This window comes from Otolemur garnettii, unplaced genomic scaffold (assembly GCF_000181295.1).
Source record: "Otolemur garnettii isolate 467f Iridium unplaced genomic scaffold, OtoGar3 scaffold00049, whole genome shotgun sequence".
In the NCBI taxonomy this organism is placed as follows: domain Eukaryota; kingdom Metazoa; phylum Chordata; class Mammalia; order Primates; family Galagidae; genus Otolemur; species Otolemur garnettii.
In genome coordinates, this window is record NW_003852444.1 from 10,051,669 (window position 1) to 10,057,071 (window position 5,403).

General features: G+C 40.2%; 1 protein-coding gene and 1 pseudogene across 3 annotated transcripts in view; one reads left to right on the forward strand and one right to left on the reverse strand.

The window, feature by feature from the left end:
• Positions 1-5,403, reverse strand: part of EXOC4 (exocyst complex component 4) — an 812,900-nt gene that overhangs the window by 14,988 nt on the left and 792,509 nt on the right. The window lies entirely within an intron of this gene.
• The window catches only part of LOC105887131, an 11,423-nt pseudogene continuing 10,938 nt past the window's right edge, over positions 4,919-5,403 (forward strand). Inside the window, exon 1 of the transcript XR_001161366.1 lies at positions 4,919-5,399. The product of XR_001161366.1 is annotated as an mRNA turnover protein 4 homolog pseudogene (transcript). The remainder of the gene's footprint in view (positions 5,400-5,403) is intronic.

Below are 5,403 nucleotides of genomic sequence, written 5' to 3' on the forward strand. Positions count from 1 at the left end.
GCTGACTTCTGCCCACTCAGTGGTACCTACAGTAGTAAGTAGGGAGTGGGAAGAGAGAAAAGAAAGGACTTGAATAATCCATAAACTATATAATCATCCCATAAATAATTAAGAGGTGGTTCTGGCAGAACAACCTAGATACGTAAATACTCAAGAGATCAGCTAACCTCAGATTCTGGTTAAGATTCTCAGATTCCTGCACCCCCTCCAAACTAGCCGTGTGACCTTATGCAAATGCCGTCAGCTCTTTGGACTGCTGTTTCCCATGTGAAAAACAGAAAAGTTATAGCAGATGCTATTTAAGCACTGTCTTTTATAATTAGATGCATGTTCTGTTGGGATAGTTTTTAATACTCCTCACAACGGATTGTGCAGGCTTTTGTTCTGGTCAGGACACTCATCTAGAGGTAAAAAAACGATCTTTAAAAGACACTGCCTGTATTCCCTCAGCTGGTGGCAGCAGAAAATCACCTAAGAGGTAAAGACAGCCTGGGAGTCTGTTGCTTTAAGGCTTGCTGAGGCTTCTTTGATCGGTCATCTACCTACATTTTCCTTATATAAAATGACACACGCACGTACCCACCCTTCATCGGTGGCACTGTACTAAAATGGCAGTTACCTGTTGGGCTTGCTCTGATAACCATCATGCTTTAGCAGCACTGGGGGGTATTTCTCCTGGGGAGATGTTAAGAGTTAAAGTCAGCTGTGTTCACTCCTCTCAGGAATATATCCTGACATTTCTGATAGTCAGCTGCAGCCAGAGCCTTGCTTTATTTCTCTTCAGAAAATACAACCACTCAAAACAAAAGAATTCCTGCGAGACACCTTCATCACTGTTGAGATGATGACACTCCCCCCAGCTCGGTTACAGTCATTGAAATGAGAGGAAATTTCTTTTCGTTCCCTTGGGGAGCCACTTTGCTCCCCACCTTTGGAATGTATTCTAAATTTATAAATATCTTATGGTTGAAATTTCCTTTTCAGCAACTTAAGGATTCATATGTCACTCTCTGCTGCATCAGATAATTTTTTAAATTAAGTTTTCTAGTACAGGGCTAGAGGAAGATCTGCATTTTAAATTCAGTACAATTAAAACTGTGTCTCTTTGGTCTGGCACTGCCTTTGGTCAAACCCCATTTGTATGAATAATTATTCAGTCCATTAAGAAGTCTGCTCAACTCCTTCTCCCATTTTGAAGGTTTTAATAAATATTGATCAGGCACATTCCTGTTTGCACTTGCCAAAGCAATTCTGATGGATTCATCTTCTGATGTTATCAAATAATGAAATATGAAAGAGTGAATAGAATTACTCTCTTGTTCTGTGATTTTTTATTTAGGGCCTTCATTTTACTTTCATAATTGTGTTTGTCTCATACTTCTGTAAATGCTCTTTTGATTATCAAAAGGTGAGTACAGGTTAAGGAGAGCTATGCTGTGCTGAATATCACTTTAGAGTCTTTTCAATTTCAGAAAATAGTTTATCAAATATCACGTTAGAGAGTCTTTTTGATTTTTAAAAATGATTTATCTAATATGATAGGTTGATAAAAAGGATAAAGTATTATGCACCTTGGTGGCCCTAAAGCTACATATTATTTACCAATTAAAACAGACTCTTAACAACATATTATCTACATTTTCCAGATTAGCAATCTGGGAAACAATTACTGAGCTATGCTGAATAAAAACAATCCTAAGGCCCTGTGGATTTTTCAGTTTTAAGTAGTGAAATCACATTATTAATTTTTTAATAAATAATGCAAAGGATTTCTTCCAAGGAACACCTACTATTATTATTATTAATGCTTAGGAAATAGCAATAACATTTTAAATGCTAACATGACACAGAAAGGTAGATAAAGTCTTTAGCTTCTAGAATCTTCTTTTATTTAAATTTAAAAAATCCAAAGTCTAGAAGAAAATGTGGGAAAAAAGTAATGATATCAGCCTAGGGAAAGAGCTTCCTGAGAGGACCCGAAAGGCAATTAATTGCAGCCACAACAAAAATAAATAAATGGGACCTGATTAAGTTAAAAACTTTCTGAATATTTAAGGACACACTCAACAAAGCAAAGAGACAACCCACAGAGTGGGAGAAGATATCTGCATGCTACTCATCTAACAGAGGGTTAATAAATAGAATTTACAAAGAACTCAAGCAAATCAATAAGAAAAAACAACCCATTAAAAACTAGGAAAGAGACATGAACAGAAACTTTTTTCACGAGGACAAATGACCAAAAAACACAGGAGAAAATGCTCATTGCCCCTAATCATGGGAGAAATGCAAATCAAAACTGCTTTGAGATATCACCTAAACTATTCAGTCATAAAAAGATGAAGATTTGGTAACAACCTGGATAGAACTGGAGAACATTCTTGTAAGCAAAGTATCACAAGAATGGAAAAACAAGCATCACATATGCTTAGTAAAAAAGTGGAATTAGTAGATTAAGAAGAGAGAAAAAGTTAGTAAGGCATATTAGTACATGCTCACAAGAGAGGAAAACTCAATAAAATTTAGGTGGGAGGAGGAGTGAAGGGGGTGGGTAAATTTCCACCCAATAGGTACACTGCACACTTCCTGGGTGAAGGATGCAACTACGACTTGAACTTTAACCTAACAAAAGCAAATGATGTAACTTAATCACATGTATCCCTATAAATCTTAAATTTTTAAGGAATCTAATCCAGGGCAGATCAAAAACATTTAAGGTATGAGGCAAATGTTTTAATTTAAAATAAAACAAATTCAGGGCTTCCCAGTCTGCCTGCCCTTTCTATCTGTTCCTCTTTTTTTTTTTTTTTTTTTTTTTGAGACAGAGCCTCAAGCTGTCCCCCTGGGTAGAATGCCGTGGCATCACAGCTCACAGCAACCTCCAACTCCTGGGCTCAAGCGAGTCTCCTGCCTCCGCCTCCCAAGCAGCTGGGACCACAGGCGCCCGCCACAACGCCCGGCCATCTTTTGGTTGCAGCCATCATTGTTGTCTTGGCGGGTCCGGGCTGGGGATTCGAACCCGCCACCTTAGGTGTACGTGGCTGGCGCCTTAGCCGGTTGAGCTATAGGCGCCGAGCCTGTTCCTCTTGACATGTGAGAAAAGAGAAAAGAGTTGTCACTCTTTTCACTCTTTTCCCAGTGACAAGCGGAGTTAGTGATACGATGAAGAAATATGAAGAAATGAATGGGAAATGGGCTTTAGGTTTCTGGATTTATAATACAGGGATCTAGCTCTTCCTGTAAATGTCAGTGGACAAAAGTCAGTGGGGACCTGCATGGACTCCATGGGACAAAGGGAACGGATTGATTTAGCAGGTGCCAATTACTCCTGTTGTTTGGCTACTGTCTGTCCTCAACCAGCTATCTACCAGTTGTGCTGACACAGGGGCTGGGTGAGGTTGAATGGACAGTTCGCTGTGACCCTTATTGCAGCTGGGAGTCCTAAGACAAAGACCACTATCCAGCTCTCAGTGGGCGGAGCCACCCAAATGCTGATTCCTAACCTTTTGGTCCCAGGTGGTGACCCTGGTTCACTCTTGAAATTGTTAGATTTTTCTACTTTACAGAAACAAAAAGCCACATCTTTTAGCACTGAAGGGCCACAAAGGAAAACAATTTGGTAGAGGAACCAAAAAAGATCTGTGGATTATTTGAAAAGTGTGAGCATTATGTAAATCAGTAGGTCCCAATGGCCAACACTTGGGATGTATTAACTAAACCCTCAAGTTATTTATGAAAGAGAGAAAACCTAAATAAACCAAAGCTACAAAATGGACCACCTGAGATTCAAGGCCATGTGACTCAGAACAGATGTCAATTAGAAAAATAACAGACTAAATAGGAGGGAGCTAATGGAAATATGTACCATATCCAGCAGGGTTTAATTAAAGACCCAAAGACTCTGACAAACATGATGGATAGCTTTGGATTGCAGTGTGAACTTGGTGGATGAAAAGACCACTGTAGCTGATATATATTTGGATGTCAGTGAGCCATTTGATACAGTGCCTCTAAAAAAAAAGTATAACTAGCAAAATGAATTTATTCTGACTGGCTACCCTTGATAGGACACAGGCTGAAAAACAAAGGGTAATGATAATGGCAAATCAACAGATTCAGAAGCGAACATAGCTAGTGAATGCTGAGGACTCTGGCTTTATAACTGATCTCACTTAATACCTTCATTAACTTGCAGGAAGATACAAAGAGTGGTGAAAAGGGCAAATGTTAGAGAACGGGGAAGGGCTGTGAACAGCAACAAGAAAGAGAAATAACAGAAGGCACTCCAGAGAATTTAGAGTTATGGGAAGCAAATAACGAAAGGTGATTCATCTCAGAAAAACCCAAGTGAATTTGCCTGGAAAAAATTCTGACCTCCTATATTTAACAGTTTGGAGAAATCTTACAACAGCACTGGGTAAATGGTCCATGTCGGAGAGGGGCAGGAGGTAAGGGCCATGGAACCAGAGCCTCTAAAAGTACCTGTCATAGGGCAAGGAAGTGATGATCATCTCTTTGTTGCATTTCTTTTTGTGCTTTATGCCATAAGCCAATTGAGAGAAAATCAGAAAAAGAGTATCGAATGGGATTAAAGGGACAGAAGGTTGGAGGAAAACAGATGATTAAAAGAGATTTGGTTCAATTGTTGCTCAAATGTCAGCTTATCAATCAATGCAGTTTTCCCTGACCACCTTATTGAAAATGATACTATCCGTATCAAGATTTGTCCTTTTACTGAGTTTAATTTTTTTTTTAGCACTCATCTCCATCTATTATAAAAAATCTATTTCCAGGTGGATCCCTTAGCTCAGGGGGTAGGGCACCAGCCATGTACACTGAGGCAGGTGGGTTCGAACCCAGCCTGGGCTAGCTAAAATGAACAATGACAACTGCAACAATAAAAAAAAAAATAGGACGTGTCTTCAGCGCGATGCCCAAATCCAAACGTGATAAGAAAGTTTCCTTAACCAAAACTGCCAAGAAAGGCTTGGAACTGAAGCAGAACCTGATAGAAGAGCTTCGGAAATGTGTGGACACCTACAAGTACCTTTTTATCTTCTCTGTGGCCAACATGAGGAACAGCAAACTGAAGGACATCCGGAATGCCTGGAAGCACAGCCGGATGTTCTTTGGCAAAAACAAAGTGATGATGGTGGCCTTGGGTCGGAGCCCATCTGATGAGTACAAAGACAACCTGCATCAGGTCAGCAAGAAGTTAAGGGGTGAAGTTGGTCTCCTTTTCACCAACCGCTCGAAGGAAGAAGTAAATGAGTGGTTCACAAAATACACAGAAATGGACTATGCCCGCGCCGGTAACAAAGCCACTTTCACTGTGAGCCTGGATCCAGGGCCCCTGGAGCAGTTTCCCCACTCCATGGAGCCACAGCTGAGGCAGCTGGGCCT